At 45.2% G+C, this 18,895-nt stretch overlaps 1 long non-coding RNA gene across 1 annotated transcript; it reads left to right on the top strand.

Moving 5' to 3' along the window:
- The first annotated feature begins 17,090 nt into the window (after positions 1–17,090).
- On the top strand, positions 17,091–17,673 carry LOC123065050 (uncharacterized). Its single transcript, XR_006430883.1, has 2 exons — positions 17,091–17,228; positions 17,371–17,673. It is a non-coding gene; the product is annotated as an uncharacterized lncRNA (long non-coding RNA).
- Positions 17,674–18,895: the final 1,222 nt, after the last annotated feature.

Consider the following 18,895-nt stretch of genomic DNA (forward strand, 5'->3'; position numbering starts at 1 on the left):
ATGTGGTCATTAAAACCAGACACGTCGAATCTTTAATAGACGACTTGAGGGTTACGTTCGACAATCTACGAACATATGATATCAAGCTCAATCCGGAAAAATGCGTTTTCGGCATACCTGCCGGAAAGCTTTTGGGCTTCATCATTTCCAATAGAGGAATTGAAGAAAATCTGGCTAAAATCTGAGCTCTGTCACAGTTGGCCACCCTAACAGACCTCAAACAAATCCAGAAATTAACTGGATGCGTGGCTGCCTTAAGCCGCTTCATCTCCCGATTAGGAGAAAAGGCACTAGCTCATTATCGCCTTCTTCGACACACCGAAGACTTCGAGTGGACGGATGCAGCTACAGCCAGACTAGAGGAAATAAAGGCCCTCTTGGCCACCAATCCAATCCTGGCCGTGCCAAATATCGGCGAACCTATGCTGTTATATATAGCTGCAACACACCAGGTTGTAAGCGCAGTGCTCGTCGTCGAACGAGAGACAGACGGACATAAGTTCCCGCTTCAAAAGCCGGTATACTACATATCCACTGTCCTCACTCCATGCAAGTCACGGTACCCACATTATCAAAAGATAGCATACGCGGTCTTCATGGCATCCCGAAAACTACGACACTACTTTCAAGAGTGTTCAATCACGGTGGCCTCCGAAGTACCACTCAGTGACATAATAAATAATTGCAATGCCACGGGCCGGATTGCTAAATGGGGTATTGAGCTCCTCCCGTTCGACATAACATACAAACCACGGTGAGCCATTAAGTCGCAAGTACTAGCTGACTTCATCGCCGAATGGACAGAAGCCGAACTCCCTAAAGAGTACAACGCGTACTCCAATTGGATCATGCACTTTGATGGCTCTAAGATGTTGGCTGGTCTAGGGACAGGCGTTGTCCTGACATCCCCCATTGGAGATATCCAATATGTACTCCAAATACTATACACAGATTCCAACAATGCAGCCGAATATGAGGCTCTTTTACATGGTCTTTGGATGGCAGTCTCCATGGGCATTCAACGCGTAGAAGTGCGTGGGGATTCGAACCTCGTAATATCTCAAATAAATGGAGACTTTGACGCCAAGGACCCAAAAATGGTGGCCTATCGCAATGCCGTCCTCAAAATGTCAGCTCGGTTCGAGGGGCTCGAATTCCACCATGTGTCTGAGAAAACAATCAAGCGGCGGACAACCTCACCCGCATCGGGGCTAAGCGCGACCCCGTCCCACCTAATATCTTTTTGGAAAGGCTGTTCAAGCCATCCGTGGTGTGGGAAGGGGAGACCGGCAATACTAGTCCGGATCCGAACACAACCCCAGATCCCGAACACTCTGACGTAATCGGAGGCTCCGCCACCGAAATAACACCTTCGGCCCCCGTGATTATGGCTGTCATCGCTGTTGGAAATATGCCCTAGAGGCAATAATAAATTAGTTATTATTATATTTCCTTGTTCATGACAATCGTTTATTATCCATGCTATAATTGTATTGAAAGGAAACTCAGATACATGTGTGGGTACATAGACAACACCATGTCCCTAGTAAGCCTCTAGTTAACTAGCTCGTTGATCAACAGATGGTTATGGTTTCCTGACCATGGACATTGGATGTCGTTGATAACGGGATCACATCATTAGAAGAATGATGTGATGGACAAGACCCAATCCTAAGCCTAGCACAAAGATCGTAGTTCGTATGCTAAAGCTTTTCTAATGTCAAGTATCATTTCCTTAGACCATGAGATTGTGCAACTCCCGGATACCATAGGAATGCTTTGGGTGTACCAAATGTCACAACGTAACTGGGTGGCTATAAAGGTGCACTACAGGTATCTCCGAAAGTGTCTGTTGAGTTGGCACGAATCGAGACTGGGATTTGTCACTCCGTGTAAATGGAGAGGTATCTCTGGGCCCACTCGGTAGGACATCATCATAATGTGCACAATGTGACCAAGGGGTTGATCACGGGATGATGTGTTACAGAACGAGTAAGGAGACTTACCTGTAATGAGATTGAACAAGGTATCGGTATACCGACGATCGAATCTCGGGCAAATACAATACCGTTAGACAAAGGGAATTGTATACGGGATTGATTGAGTCCTTGACATCGTGGTTCATCCGATGAGATCATCGTGGAACATGTGGGAGCCAACATGGGTATCCAGATCCCGCTGTTGGTTATTGACCGGAGAACGTCTCGGTCATGTCTACATGTCTCCCGAACCCGTAGGGTCTACACACTTAAGGTTCGATGACTCTAGGGTTATAAAGGAAGTTTTTATGGGGTTACTGAATGTTGTTCGGAGTCCCGGATGAGATCCCGGATGTCACAAGGAGTTCCAGAATGGTCCGGAGGTAAAGATTTATATATGGAAAGTTGTTGTTCGGGTTCCGGGAAAAGTTCGGGTTTTTCCGGTATTGTACCGGGAAGCTTCCAAAAGGTTCTGAAGGATTCCGGAGGGGTCCGGAGGTCCAGAAATTGTTCCACCACGTCCAACACAGTAGCATGGGCTGTAGGGGGGCGCCCTAGCCTTAATGGGCCAGGGGCACCAGCCCCCCCAAGGCCCATGCGCATGGGAAGGGGAAAACCCTAAGGGGGAGGGCCTCCACTTGACTTGGGAGGCACTCCTCCCCCCTTGGCCGCCGCCCCCAACCCTAGATGGGATCTAGGGGGGCCGGCCCCCTCTTCCCCCACCTATAAATAGTGGAGGAGTGGGAGGGCAGCCACACCCCAAGTTCTGGCGCAGCCCTCCCCCTCTCCCAAGTACTCCTCATATCTCGCGGTGCTTGGCGAAGCCCTGCTGGATCACCACGCTCCTCCACCACCACCATGACGTTGTGCTGCTGCTGGATGGAGTCTTCCTCAACCTCTCCCTCTCTCCTTGCTGGATCAAGGGATGGGAGACGTCACCGGGTTGTACGTGTGTTGAACGCGGAGGTGCCGTCCGTTCGGCACTAGGATCTCCGGTGATTTGGATCACGACGAGTACGACTCCTTCAACCCCGTTCTCTTGAACGCTTCCGCTTAGCGATATACAAGGGTATGTAGATGCACTCTCCTTCCCCTCGTTGCTGGTTTCTCCATAGATAGATCTTGGTGACACGTAGGAAAATTTTGAATTTCTGCTACGTTCCCCAACAATGGCATCATGAGCCAGGTCTATGCGTAGTTTCTTTGCACGAGTAGAACACAAAGTAGTTGTGGGCGTTGAAGTTGTTCAATATGCTTACCGTTACTAGTACAATCTTGATTCGGCGGCATCGTAGGATGAAGCGGCCCGGACCGACCTTACACATACTCTTACGTGAGACAGGCTCCACCGATTGACATGCACTTGTTGCATAAGGTGGCTAGCGGGTGCCAGTCTCTCCCACTTTAGTCGGATCGGATTCGATGAAAAGGGTCCTTATGAAGGGTAAATAGCAATTGACATATCACGTTGTGGTTTTTGCGTAGGTAAGAAACGTTCTTGCTAGAAACCCATAGCAGCCACGTAAAACATGCAAACAACAATTAGAGGACGTCTAACTTGTTTTTGCAGGGTATGCTATGTGATGTGATATGGCCAAGAAGAATGTGATGAATGATATGTGATGTATGAGATTGATCATGTTCTTGTAATAGGAATCACGACTTGCATGTCGATGAGTATGAAAACCGGCAGGAGCCATAGGAGTTGTCTTTATTTATTGTATGACCTGCGTGTCATTGAACAACGCCATATAATTACTTCACTTTATTGCTAACCGGTAGCCATAGTAGTAGAAGTAGTAAGTTGGCGAGACAAATTCATGGAGACATGATGATGGAGATCATGATGATGGGGATCATGGTGTCATGCCGGTGACGATGATGATCATGGAGCCCCGAAGATGGAGATCAAAAGGAGCAATATGATATTGGCCATATCATGTCACTTTTTGATTGCATGTGATGTATATCATGTTTATGCATCTTATTTGCTTAGAACGACGGTAGTAAATAAGATGATCCCTCATTAAAATTTCAAGAAAGTGTTCCCCCTAACTGTGCACCGTTGCGAAAGTTCGTCGTTTCGAAGCACCACGTGATGATCGGGTGTGATAGATTCTTACGTTCACATACAACGGGTGTAAGCCAGATTTACACACGCGAAACACTTAGGTTGACTTGACGAGCCTAGCATGTACAGACATGGCCTCGGAACACAAGAGACCGAAAGGTCGAGCATGAGTCGTGTAGTAGATACGATCAACATGAAGATGTTCACCGATGATGACTAGTCCGTCTCACATGATGATCAGACACGGCCTAGTTGACTCAGATCATGTAATCACTTAGATGACTAGAGGGATGTCTATCTGAGTGGGAGTTCATAAGATGAACTTAATTATCCTGAACATAGTCAAAAGATCTTTGCAAATTATGTCGTAAGCTCGCGCTTTAGTTCCACTGTTTAGATATGTTCCTAGAGAAAATATAGTTGAAAGTTGACAGTAGCGATTATGCGGACAGTAGAAAGCTTATGTCCTTAATGCACCGCTCAGTGTGCTAAACCCCAAACGTCGTTTGTGGATGTTGCGAACATCGGACATACACGTTTTGATAACTACATGATAGTTCAGTTAAACGGTTTAGAGTTGAGGCACCAAAGACGTTTTCAAAACGTCGCAGAACATATGAGATGTTTTCGAGAGGTGAAATTGGGATTTCAGGCTCGTGCCCACGTCAAGAGGTATAAGACCTCCGACAATTTTCTTAGCCTGCAAACTAAGGGAGAAAAGCTCAATCGTTGAGCTTGTGCCCAGATTGTCTGAGTGCAACAATCACTTGAATCGAGTGGGAGTTGATCTTCCAGATGAGATAGTGATGTTTCTCCAAAGTCATTGCCACCAAGCTGCTAGAGCTTCGTGATGAACTATAACATATCAGGGATAGATATGATGATCCTTGAGGTATTCACGATGTTTGACACCACGAAAGTAGAAATCAAGAAGAAGCATCAATTGTTGATGGTTGGTGAAACCACTAGTTTCAAGAAGGGCAAGGGCAAGAAGGGATACTTCATGAAACGGCAAATCAACTGCTGCTCTAGTGAACAAACCCAAGGTTGAACCCAAACCCGAGACTAAGTGCTTCTGTGATAAGGGGAATAGTCACTAGAGCGGAATTACCCTAGATACTTGGTAGATGAGAAGGCTGGCAAGGTCGATAGAAGTATATTGGATATACATTATGTTAATGTGTACTTTACTAGTACTCCTAGTAGCACCAGGGTATTAGATACCGGTTCGGTTGCTAAGTGTTAGTAACTCGAAATAAAAGAGCTACGGAATAAACGGAGACTAGCTAAAGGTGAGCTGACGATATGTGTTGGAAGTATTTCCAAGTTTGATGTGATCAAACATCGCACGCTCCCTCTACCATCAAGATTAGTATTAAACCTGAATAATTGTCATTTGGTGTTTGCATTGAGCATAGACATGATTGGATTATGTCTATCGCAATATGGTTATTCATTTAAGGAGAATAATGGTTACTCTGTTTATTTGAATAATACCTTCAATGGTCTTGCACCTAAAATGAATGGTTTATTGAATCTCGATCGTAGTGATACACATGTTCATGCCAAAAGATATAAGATAGTAATGATAGTACCACCTACTTGTGGCACTGCCATGTAAGTCATATTGGTATAAAACGCATGAAGAAGCTTCATGTTGATGGATCTTTGGACTCACTCGTTTTGAAAAGTTTGAGACATGCAAACCATGTCTATTGGCGTATATGCATGAAGAAACTCCATGCAAATGGACCGTTTGGACTCACTTGATTTTGAATCACTTGAGACATGCAAATCATACGACATGGGCAAGATGACTGAAAGCCTCGTTTTCAGTAAAATGGAACAAGATAGCAACTTGTTGGAAGTAACACATTTTGATGTGTGCAGTCCAATGAGTGCTGAAGCATGCAGTGAATATCGTTATGTTCTTACTTCACAGATGATTCGAGTAGATGTTGAGTATATTTACTTGATGAAACACAAGTCTGAATTATTGAATGGTTCAAGTAATTTCAAAGTGAAGTTGAAGATCATTGTGACAAGAGGATAAAATGTCTATGATATGATCATAGAGATGAGTATCTGAGTTACGAGTTTGGCACAAAATTAAGACATTGTGGAAATTGTTTCACAATTAATACTGCCTGGAACACCATAGTGTGATGGTGTGTCCGAACATCATAACTGCACCCTATTGGATATGGTGCATACCATGATGTCTCTTATCGAATTACCACTATCGTTTATGGGTTAGGCATTAGAGACAACCACATTCACTTTAATGGGGCACCACGTAATTCCGTTGAGACGACACCGTTTGAACTATGGTTTGGAGAAACCTAAGTTGTCATTTCTTAAAAGTTTGGGGCTGCGACGCTTATGTGAAAAAGTTTCAGGTTGATAAGCTCGAACCCAAAGCGGATAAAATGCATCTTCATAGGACACCCAAAACAGTTGGGTATACCTCCTAATTCAGATCCGAAAGCAATAGGGATTGTTTCTTGAACCGGGTCCTTTCTCGAGGAAAAGTTTGTCTCGAAAGAATTGAGTGGGAGGATGGTGGAGACTTAATGAGGTTATTGAACCATCACTTCAACCAGTGTGTAGCAAGGCACAGGAAGTTGTTCATGTGGCACCTACACCAACTGAAGTGTAAGCTGATGATAGTGATCATGATGCTTCAGATCAAGTCACTACCGGACCTTGTTGGTCGACAAGGACGCGTACTACTTCAGAGTGGTACGCACTCCTGTCTTAGAGGTCATGTTGCTAGACAACAATGAACCTACGAGCTATGGAGAAGTGATGGTGGGCCCAAATTCCGACAAAAGGTTAGAAGCCATGAAATCCGAGATAGGATCCATGTATCAGAACAAAGCATGGACTTTGGTGGACTTGCCCAATGATCGGCAAGCCATTGAGATAAATGGATCTTTAAGAAGATGACGGACGTGGACGGTAATGTCACCGTCTATGAAGATCTACTTGTGGCGAAGAGTTTTTTCACAAGTTCAAGGAGTTGCCTACGATGAGATTTTCTCATCCGTAGCGATGCTTAAGTTCGTCGGAATCATGTTAGCATTAGCTGCATTTATGAAATCTGGCAGATGGATGTCAAAATGAGTTTCCTTACTAGTTTTCGTAAGGAAAGGTTGTATGCGATACAATCAGAAAGGTTTTGTCAATCCTAAGGACGCTAAAAGGTATGCTAGCTCCAGCGATCCTTCTAAGGACTGGAGCAAGCATCTCGGAGTTGGAATGTACGCTTTGATGAGATGATCAAAGATTTTGGATTTATACAAAGTTTATGAGAAACTTGTATTTCCAAAGAAGTGAGTGGGAGCACTATAGAATTTCTGATGAGTATATGTTGTTGACATATTGTTGATCAGAAATTATGTACAATTTCTGGAAAGCATATAGGGTTATTTGAAAGGTGTTTTTCAATAGAAAACTTGGAATAAGCTGCTTGAACATTGAGCATAAAGATCTATGAGGATAGATCAAAAACGCTAAATGGTACTTTCAAATGAGCACATACCTTGACATGATCTTGAAGGTGTTCAAGATGGATCAGTCAAAGAAGAAGTTCTTGCCTGAGTTGTAAGGTATGATGTTAAGACTTAAAGCTCGACCACGGCAGAAGAAAGAGGAAGGACGAAGGTCGTCCCCTATGCTTTAGACGTAGGCTCTACAGTATGCTATGCTGAGTACCGCACCTGATGTGTGCCTTGCCACATGTCTGGCAAGAGGGTACGAAGGTGATCAAGGAGTGGATCACCAAATAGCGATCAAAATTATCCTTAGATGAATAAGGATATGTTTCTCGATTATGGAGGTGATAAAGAGTTCGGCGTAAAGGGTTACGACGATGCAAGCTTTAACACCTATCCGAATGACTCTGAGTAGCAAACCGGATACGTATAGTGGAGCGACCATTTGGAATAGCTCCAAGTGGAGCGTGGAAGCAGCATTTACAATATGATCTAGAGATTTGCGAAGTACATACGGATCTGAATGTTGCAAACCCGTTGACTAAAACCTCTCTCACAAGCAAAACATGATCAAACCACAGAACTCAGTGAGTCTTAATCACATGATGATGTGAACTAGTTTAATGACACTAGTAAACTCTTTGGATGTTGGTCACATGGCGATGTGACCCGTGAGTGTTAATCACATGGCGATGTGAACTAGATTATTGACTCTAGTGCAAGTGGGAGACTGTTGGAAATATGCCCTAGAGGCAATAATAAATTAGTTATTATTATATTTCCTTGTTCATGATAATCGTTTATTATTCATGCTATAATTGTATTGAAAGGAAACTCAGATACATGTGTGGGTACATAGACAACACCATGTCCCTAGTAAGCCTCTAGTTAACTAGCTCGTTGATCAACAGATGGTTACGGTTTCCTGACCATGGACATTGGATGTCGTTGATAACGGGATCACATCATTAGAAGAATGATGTGATGGACAAGACCCAATCCTAAGCCTAGCACAAAGATCATAGTTCGTATGCTAAAGCTTTTCTAATGTCAAGTATCATTTCCTTAGACCATGAGATTGTGCAACTCCCGGATACCGTAGGAATGCTTTGGTTGTACCAAACGTCACAACGTAACTGGGTGGCTATAAAGGTGCACTACAGGTATCTCCGTAAGTGTCTGTTGGGTTGGCACGAATCGAGACTGGGATTTGTCACTCCGTGTAAACGAAGAGGTATCTCTGGGCCCACTCGGTAGGACATCATCATAATGTGCACAATGTGACCAAGGGGTTGATCACGGGATGATGTGTTACGGAACGAGTAAAGAGACTTTCCGGTAACGAGATTGAACAAGGTATCGGTATACCGACGATCGAATCTCGGGCAAGTACAATACCGTTAGACAAAGGGAATTGTCACGAGGAGTTCCGGAATGGTCCAGAGGTAAAGATTTATATATGGAAAGTTGTTGTTCGGGTTTCGGGAAAAGTTCGGGTTTTTCCGGTATTGTACCGGGAAGCTTCCAAAAGGTTCCGGAGGATTCCGGAGGGGTCCGGAGGTCCGGAACTTGTTCCACCACGTCCAATACAGTAGCATGGGCTGTAGGGGGGCGCCCTAGCCTTAATGGGCTAGGGGCACCAGCCCCCCCCCCCAAGGCCCATGCGCATGGGAAGGGGAAAACCCTAAGGGGGAGGGCCTCCACTTGACTTGGGAGGCACTCCTCCCCCTTGGCCGCCGCCCCCAACCCTAGATGGGATCTAGGGGGGCCGGCCCCCTCTTCCCCCTACCTATAAATAGTGGAGGAGTGGGAGGGCAGCCGCACCCCAAGTTCTGGCGCAGCCCTCCCCGTCTCCCAAGTACTCCTCATATCTCGCGGTGCTTGGCAAAGCCCTGCTGGATCACCACGCTCCTCCACCACCACCACGCCGTTGTGCTGCTGCTGGATGGAGTCTTCCTCAACCTCTCCCTCTCTCCTTGCTGGATCAAGGCATGGGAGACGTCACCGGGCTGTATGTGTGTTGAACGCGGAGGTGCCGTCCGTTCGGCACTAGGATCTCCGGTGATTTGGATCACGACGAGTACGACTCCTTCAACCCCGTTCTCTTGAACGCTTCCGCTTAGCGATCTACAAGGGTATGTAGATGCACTCTCCTTCCCCTCGTTGCTGGTTTCTCCATAGATAGATCTTGGTGACACGTAGGAAAATTTTGAATTTCTGCTACGTTCCCCAACAATCGCCTCGTGGACAGAACCCTTCTTAGCCTACCTAATTAGGCAAGAACTCCCTGAGGACCAAAATGAGGCGCGTTGCATTGTGTGGCGCTCTAAAGCCTACAAGGTCCACAAGGGAGAGCTTTATAAGAAAAGAGCGACCGGAGTGCTCCAAAGGTGCATCTCCGAAGAGGAAGGACGGCAGTTACTAGCCGAAATTCATGCTGGACTCAGCGGCCATCACGCCGCAGCTCGGGACCTTGTAAGCCCTACTGGCCGACAGCCCGAGTAGACGCATAGGACCTCATCCAACATTGTGTTGGTTGCCATCTTTTTGCAAATCAAAGCCACATGCCACCTACCGCTCTTCAAACAATCCCCATAACTTGGCTCTTTGCGGTCTGGGGGCTCGATATGGTTGGACCCCTTAAAGGAGGAAGCCATACGAACAAATACTTGTTGGTCATGGTGGATAAATTCACCGAATGGATAGAAGCCAAACCAGTTAAACCGGTTGAGTCCCGACGAGTGATAGACTTGATATGCAGGGTCGTACACCGTTATGGTGTCCCCCACAACATCATCACCGATAACGGCTCAAACTTCACAGCCGACGAAGTGAAAACTTGGTGCGGCAAAATGGGCATTAAGCTCGATTATGCCTCCGTCTATCACCCCAAACAAAAGGTCAAGTCGAACGAGCAAATGGTCTTATTATGGGCGCCATTAAACCCAGACTAGTGCGATCCTTCAAGGAATCTGATACGCACTAGGTCGAGGAGCTCGACTCCGTACTATGGGGGCTGCGGACCACGCCAAATCGCACCATCGGATATACACCATTTTTTATGGTGTATGGCACAGAGGCAGTGCTACCCTGCGATATCATCCATGACTCACCTCGACTGCGCATGTACGAAGAGAGAGAAGCCGAGCTGGATCGGTAGGATAGTTTAGATGCCCTGGAGGAGGAGCGTGACGTTGCAAAGGCCCGTCCACATTCTATCAGCAGCAGGCTCGAAGGTATCAAAGCAGAGAAGTACGGGCCAAAACATATAACGTGGGCGAACTCGTTCTACGCCTACCAGAGAAGAAAAAGGACAAGCTCAAGCCCAAGTGGGAGGGTCCCTTCATCATTGATAAAGTTCTCACCGGAGGAGCGTACCGTCTGCATGATGCATCAGATAATGGACTCGAGCCAAACCCATGGAATGCGGCCAGACTCCGAAGATTCTACGCCTAGTGCCGAACTCTGTGTTCGTCTCCTTACCTCCGTCTTCCTTACTAAGTTATATCCTCTCTCTCTCTCTCTTTCTTTTTATATATATAGCTTTGAAAGCTTCAAGTATGCTTCGACCGCACACTCCTGCCACGCTACGCGCGCTCAATAAACCTGGGGTCTTCTTATACAGAAGCTTAGTATAATTATCTTCCAGGCTTTATGCCCACCACATATGCGTCACTTCTCCATATGTGCCTTTTTTCACCATTATATGCATCGATATGACTTAAGTTTTGGCCAAGCTGGGTTGCCTGGCTCTTGTGTTTATGCCCTACGTTCCCGTTAATTCGGCTAGGGCATAAGGGGAGCACCTCTATGATTGTTACTGCCGGGTCAGCCGGATGTGTACCTCAGACTGGGTGAAGCCGAAAGCTAACGTTCTTAAGGGAATATTCGATCGGTGAACAAAAGATGTTTCTTACTTATTTCAATACATGCCCCTAGATGTTTATATCCTGCGTCGCTTTTTGCAGTTCGGACATGCACATTAATGCATGCGTACCCCAAGGAAAGGAACCCTTAACGGAACTATTCTCCCTGGAAGATGTTTCTTACTATCCATGTAATATAACATAGCTAGTTGGGTACTTGTCTGTTCAAGCACTCATGACCCCTACGCCTGGTTTCCACGCATACCCCCGGTTTTCGCATAACTGAGCGGGTATTCAAATACACTTCGGACTGTCCGGTCCGGAGGTTGAAGCGAAAAGGTCCGCCATGACAAATGATTTACAGTCCGGCTAGAGACAAAATATGTCATTTGAAGTACATAGTCACTTAGACTGACTAAATTCTTCTTCTATACCACCCAACAGGTTGTCTATCCTACAATCATATTGGGAATACTTTGCGGCTAATGCTACCTGATCATATACCAGACTAACGGGGATCTCTTTCCCATCTGACCCTACAGGTCCAACCTCGGCCATATGGTTCGGGTCAGCCTTGGCGTATCGCGTCTTCACCATGGCCCATGCTTCCCTTGCACCTTGTCGGCAGGCCGATATCTTCCCGGGCATCTCCTCTTCGGGACGACCTGTCAGCATACCTACAGACATAATTCTGTTAGCCCGCTTCTTCGCCGAACTTTATAAAGGTTCGTTCGAGCACTTACTAAAAATGTCGCGTCAAAGCCTCTTATTCTCCTTCACGGAGTCAGCAAGCTGGGCCTGAAAATCTTTTAATTCAACGTCCAGCCGGGTCTTCGCGTCCTGGAGATCATTCTTCTCCCGTATAACCTTTGTAAGCACGCGCTCGCCAGCCTTTAGCTGTCGTTGAGCATGTTGTTCATCCTCTGGTATGATCTCCGGATTACCTCCAGGATTGTCTACAGAATCTATTGTTAGATCTGCATGCATGCCGAATACTAACTGGTATACGTCAGTACATTCTTTTCGATCAAGACAAGTATTACCAGACGAAGCCTTCTTGGACTCCTCTATTCCGGCGACTGCGGCCCGTAGCTGGGCTTTGCACTCCTCCAGCTCTTTATACAGCTGGGAATTCTTCTCTGTAAGAACCTATGCATACAATGATCCTTAAATCAGTTGTGCCAACTGTTTCAAGTCGCATGGGCTACTGATATACATACTTATCAAGTTTTCTTACCCGTATATCCTTTACATACTGGTCATGGCTCTGGCGAGGCCATCTTAAGCAGCTGGGATGTACGCGTCCCCTGAGTTGAAGGCATTGAACGCCTCTTCAGAGAAATTAGGGTCGCGTAGTGTGGCCCGTCGGCGCCTGTGATTCATGGCGCTCTCCAGTCTGGAGTTTGTAGTGGATAATCTATCCGCATCCTCTGTAGGAGGATCGTCCGGTGTTGTCCCGGCGTTGACCTCCGCCCTTGAATCCGGCCTCGGAATCCGGCTGGTGGAGGCGTGGCCGGCAGGCTCTCTGGATATAGTCCGCCGAGTGCTTTTTCTGCCAGGAAACCACGTACATTGTTATATTTTCAAGACGATAATTACGTAGCAGGTTTTTAATTATACCTCTGCAATGGCGTCTCGGTCCTAACCGCCTTCCTTTTAAGCCTACCCAGCTTCGGTGCCCCTTATTGACGAGTCACCGCTGGTTCGGCGTGGCGTCCCGATGGCCTTCCCTGTAAAACGCAATACATGTGTGGTGGGTAAGGCGCAAAGAGGGGATCCTTCTTGGAAGTTGGGATTCCGGTTTTACTTACATGTGCTACAGGGAGTAGGCCAGGATAATCAGCTATGATGGCCACCAAGGCACCATCATAGCTTAACTGATAAAATGTCCTGTCGACGAGCTCCACAAATACGACCGGATCTTCTTTAAGTCCGGGGTCGAGGGCCCGGTCGGGGTCCTCTGGCTATGGAGCCGGGCTGTGAAACTCCCTCATAGCTTTTCACAGCTCCTGCTATGAATTGGCAAGGTAAATATTTGTGCTAAAGAATGCGGGAAACACTGGAATAAAAGTTAGCAGCTCACCCAACTTGGGGGGTTGTACATGAAGAATCCATCCCGTGGTTTGATACGGATGAACTCCTCTTCTTCTCCTTTGTACAAATTGGACATTATTTTCGCCAGAGCGGTGGCAGAGTCCGGACCTTTATAGCCGTAGCGGGTGGCATCGTCTTCTCCATTAAAGTGCCACATGGGTTTCCCCCGATATTGAAGTGGCTGCACTCCCCGCATTATACATATTAACATGACATCAATTATTGTGAGTCCTGATTTGGCCAGCGTCTTTATCCTATCCATCAGGAAAAGGACCTCTCTATTACCTTCCTCCTGGGGGCTCCGGGGGCGCCAGTTGTGGCGTTTCTTCAATGGGGCATTTGCAAACTCAGGAAGGCCCAACCGAATAGGGTTCGGAAGGGGGACGTCCTCTATATAAAACCACTCCGAAGGCCAATCTTCGGATGTGTTCTTCGGAGTATCGGACAGGTATCCGATCCCGGGGATGTGCCATATTTCGGCTCCGCCCACCTGATATACCGACCCCTCCTGAGTGCGGGGTATGAGGCAGAACAGCCTCTTCCATAGCTCGAAATGAGCTTCACAGCACAGAAATAGCTCGCAGAAGGCTACGTAGCCTGCGATGTGTAAAATGGAGGCGGGTTTGAAGTCATGTAGCTGGAGGCCATAGAACTCTAGGAGCCCACGGAAGAACGGATGGATTGGAAATCCGAGTCCCCTCAGCATGTAAGGGACAAGGCATACCCGCTCCCCCTTGGACAGGTTGGGCAAACTCTCCGCTTGCTCCCCGCCATTATTAGTGGCTAGTCCGGCTCGGACGGTGACCATGTATGCAGGCGGGAGAAACCCCTGGGTCTGCAACTCTACCAATTGGCTATGGGGAACGGAACACTTCTCCCAGTCGCCTGGCTTAGTGCTACGGGAGCGAGAGGAGGATCCGCGACGGACGGCCATGATGGGATGGATTTTTCCGGGCGTGCTCTGATGGATACTTGCTGGGCGGAGATGGTGTGATTTGGATCTGAGGATCCCCGTCTCTTTAAATAGACGATTTGCTTACATGGTCAGGGTGGCAAATGTAAAAATGCCCCGACTTCTCACATTTGCTCGACACGTGGAGATAGCCATTATTAAAGCACAGAAGCTGAGGAGGGCAACATTAATGGGAAGTCGGACACTGCTCGTTACAAAAGATACTCTAGAGAATTTGGAGAAGAACCCGCCTTGCAATGCCGAAGACAATCTGCGCACCAGACTCATCGTCATTGAAGCCTGGTTCAGGGGCTAGAGGGAGTCCTGGATTAGGGGGTCCTCGAACAGCCAGACTATATACTTTGGCCGGACTGTTGGACTATGAAGATACAAGATTGGAGACTTCGTACCGTGTCCGGATGGGACTCTCCTTTGCGTGGAAGGCAAGCTTGGCAATTCGGATATGTAGATCTCCTTCTCTGTAACCGACTCTGTGTCACCCTAGCCCTCTCCGGTGTCTATATAAACCGGAGGGTTTAGTCCGTAGAAGAACAATCATAATCATAGGCTAGCTTCTAGGGTTTAGCCTCTACGATCTCGTGGTAGATCAACTCTTGTAATACTCATATCGTCAAGATCAATCAAACAGGAAGTAGGGTATTACCTCCATCGAGAGGGTCTGGACCTGTAAACATCGTGACCCCTGCCTCTTGTTACCATTAGCCTTAGACGCACAGTTCGGGATCCCCTACCCGAGATCCGCCGATTTTGACACCGACAACCCCCTTTCGCCCACACTCACTTGGCAACGGTTCCAAATGTTGTCGCGGAAAGGGGTTAAAAACCATTTGTATAGCACCAACACGTACCAATGTTGTGTGTATGTTATTGAAATGCTTGATATGTGTGGGATCCGACACCTAGTTGTTTATTCTTGGTAGCCTTCCTTATGAGGAAATGTCTCCTAGTGCTTCCACTGAGCCATGGTAGTTCGCTACTGCTCTGGAACACTTACGTTGGCTGGCATGTATCCTTCTTTGTTCCTTTGTCTGTCCCTTCGGGGAAATGCAACGCATTGTTCCTTTAAGTCCTTGTAGCTTGCTATGACTTGGGTTCGTACGTTGATGATCGGCACGTTCATTGTTGGGTTACGTATGCCTGTCCCTGTAAGTTTGTGCTACCTTTGGTTTACGAATAGTCATGTCAGCCTGGGTTCTTTGTCATATGGATGCTAGCTATACAATCATATACCTGAGCCAAAACGCGCAAACGGTCCCGACCAAGGTAAGGCTGCATCCGTGGGGATACCGTGTGTGAGGCCACAAAGTGATATGATGTGCTATATGCTAGATCGGTGTGACTTAGGATCGGGGTCCTGACACTAAACCTTTCTATCACTGGTGTTCAGAATAACACTTCATGGTCTCCCTGCCCTTACCCTCTCCGTGGCTTGCTCACCATGATCATGGGTACCTGCAGGGATGAAGAACGCTGGTGAGACAACCAACATCTACGAAACAATTTTATTTCATGCATACAGTACGCTAATACAAAGCCCTTCCGTTGATTCACACAATAAAGATAAAAGGGTTGGAAGGCCCTTGCCACAACCCATACCTTACCACACTACTCATACATAGTTATCAGATCACACGAGGAGCACATCATAGAACAATCATGAAGGTAGATTGATTGGTAATATGTCTTACAACGGATGTCATGTGTGATACACGATTACAAGTATGATCAAGTGGAAGAAGAACTATGGTTGTAAAAATATCACTCATCACACATTCATCTTTCCTGTTCTCGGGGGATTCCTGCCACATTAGGTGCCCCGTTTGCACCTGAGGAGGCGAGTGTTCGGGACAGAAAGCCCCCGAGCACCGACTGATGCCCACCTAGTCCTGCCCTGTAATTGATGATACTCAGTCCGTCTTAACGGTATGGTGCCGAGGGGGGGGGCTTGTTTCCACTCTTGTTGGCAATAGTGTATGGTATCTACCGCTACAAGATACAATATAAAAAAGTATTATGCAATGGACGTAATGTTATCAACAATAAGTGGAGCGGGTTGCAATCTTTTCATAGATAATATTAAATAGTGCACTATTCTTATATTCCAATTGGAAGAGATTAGACAAGTGAATATTTAAAATCTCCGTAGAACTTACTCCATGGTAGAGAAGATAAGACATTTTCTTTTGCTTTGATTATGTGTTTTTTAATACTTCCTTTGCTTTGTAATCTATCACCAAAATGTTCAAGCGAAAAGGGCGTAAATGAACCTAGATGATGCTAGTGAAGTCGTACATGCACGAAGATATTAATAGTACTAGATATGCACTTGATGAATTAGTGAAACTGTGCACTATACTGGCATATGGTCACTTCCTTCTATAGATGAAACAATGGGGATATATCTTAGGGATTTTCTTTTCAAATAATATGGTACTATATATATATATATATATATATATATATATATATATATATATATATATATATATTACAAAAAGCGGTGCTATATCTTGAAGGTTTCCAATTGTCAAAAAATACAATCTTAGAGATTGATATGGGACAACAAAGACACACACACATGCACACAGTTATATATATATATATATGTAGGCACACACACATACACACATATAAAAGCTCATAAAGAACCAAGAACACAAAGAGGATACTCCATTTCTTCATAAGAGATGGCAAACCACAAAACACATATGTGCTCACTTCTCATTGCACTACTAGTCTTTGCATCGAGTATACTCTCTCTCTCTCTCTCTCTCTCTCTCTCTCTCTCTCCTCAGACTATTTATCTTTGTTTCTTTGGATCTATGATTATGTCCATCCAAATGATTGTTCTTACATAACTTTTCTTTACATCATTTGCATATATATGTAGCTTGGAAGCCCACCATGCAGCTTCCACCTTGTTGGCACCACCCAGAGAAGTTCAGCATATGCTTTGCCACTTGGAGGGAAGAAATATGCAACAAGCTATGCATTGCCGAGAACTACGAGTATGGGGCTTGTGCCATGATTTACCCAGTGCCGCGTTGCGTCTGCCACAAGCGTCATTGTCATGACACTTAACCATGATGAGTGATGTATTTAGGATGTTTATGTGATAATAAAGGGATGGTGGTGTTTTTCATCATTTTGAAACATAAGTATTTAACAAAGTGAGCCTGAGTTCTTTCCAGTATTGACCAAAAGACTTCTAATGAACATGGTTGAATGTATGTGTATTGCTTGATGAATTTCACGATTGCAAAGAGAGATAATATTATATACATGTAATATATAAACATGTAGTTAAAAATGTCACAAAACTCTAGTCATCTAATTATATTAATAATGTTATTTTAGATCATGCCAGACATGAGCTGGTTCTCAGCAAATCAAACCTTGATTAATTTCCCATCCAATTCTATTAAAAATGTTATTTCGGTTGCAAATAATCACTAAGTAATTGTCATGAAGAAACCAAACTAAATGGAATTATTAAAATGCCCCAAACCTATTTAATACTGAACCGACAACATTTAATAAGTCCATTTCAATATAATAAATAATCAAACATTTCAAAATAAATTGTAAATTGATGTGCTAGCTCCACACTTTCCATAGTATTTTGTGACAAGTTCATCATTTACAACAAAAGTCAATTGATCTGTAAATAAAATAAAAGCAAAGAAAACTCAACGATAGATTGATAGATGCAAATAAAACTCAACGAGATATTTTTGGGTTTTTGATAAAATAGATCTGGAAAAAGAGGTAAATAAATTGGAAACACAAATAGCATTGTAGATCTGAAAATATATAATAGGAAATAGACTCGGGGGCCGTAGATTTCACTAGCGGCTTCTCTCAGAAAAATAGTATACGGTGGGTAAACAAATTACTGTTGGGCAATTGATAGAGAAGAAAATAATTATGACGATATCCAGGACTATGATCATGCATATAGGCATCATGTCCAAGATTAGTAGACCGACTCTTGCCTGCATCTACTACTATTACTCCACACATCGACCGCTATCCAGCATGCATCTAGTGTATTAATTTCAAGGAAACACGGAGTAATGCAATAAGAATGATGACATGATGTAGATAAGATCTATTCATGTAGGAATAGACCCCATCTTTTTATCCTTAATAGCAATGATACATGTTTGTCATCTCTCTTTCTGTCATTCAGAATAAGCACCGCAAGATCCAACCCATTACAAGGCACCTCTTCCCATTGCAAAATAAATCAATCAAGTTGGCAAAACAAAACCAAAATATTGGGGAAGAAATATGAGGCTATAATAATCATGCATGGGTAGATCTGATTGTAAACTCATAATTCATCGGATCCCAACAAACACACTTCAAAAAGTCATTACATCAAATATATCTCCAAGAACATCGAGGAGAAC

This window comes from Triticum aestivum, chromosome 3B, assembly GCF_018294505.1.
Source record: "Triticum aestivum cultivar Chinese Spring chromosome 3B, IWGSC CS RefSeq v2.1, whole genome shotgun sequence".
Classification (NCBI taxonomy): domain Eukaryota; kingdom Viridiplantae; phylum Streptophyta; class Magnoliopsida; order Poales; family Poaceae; genus Triticum; species Triticum aestivum.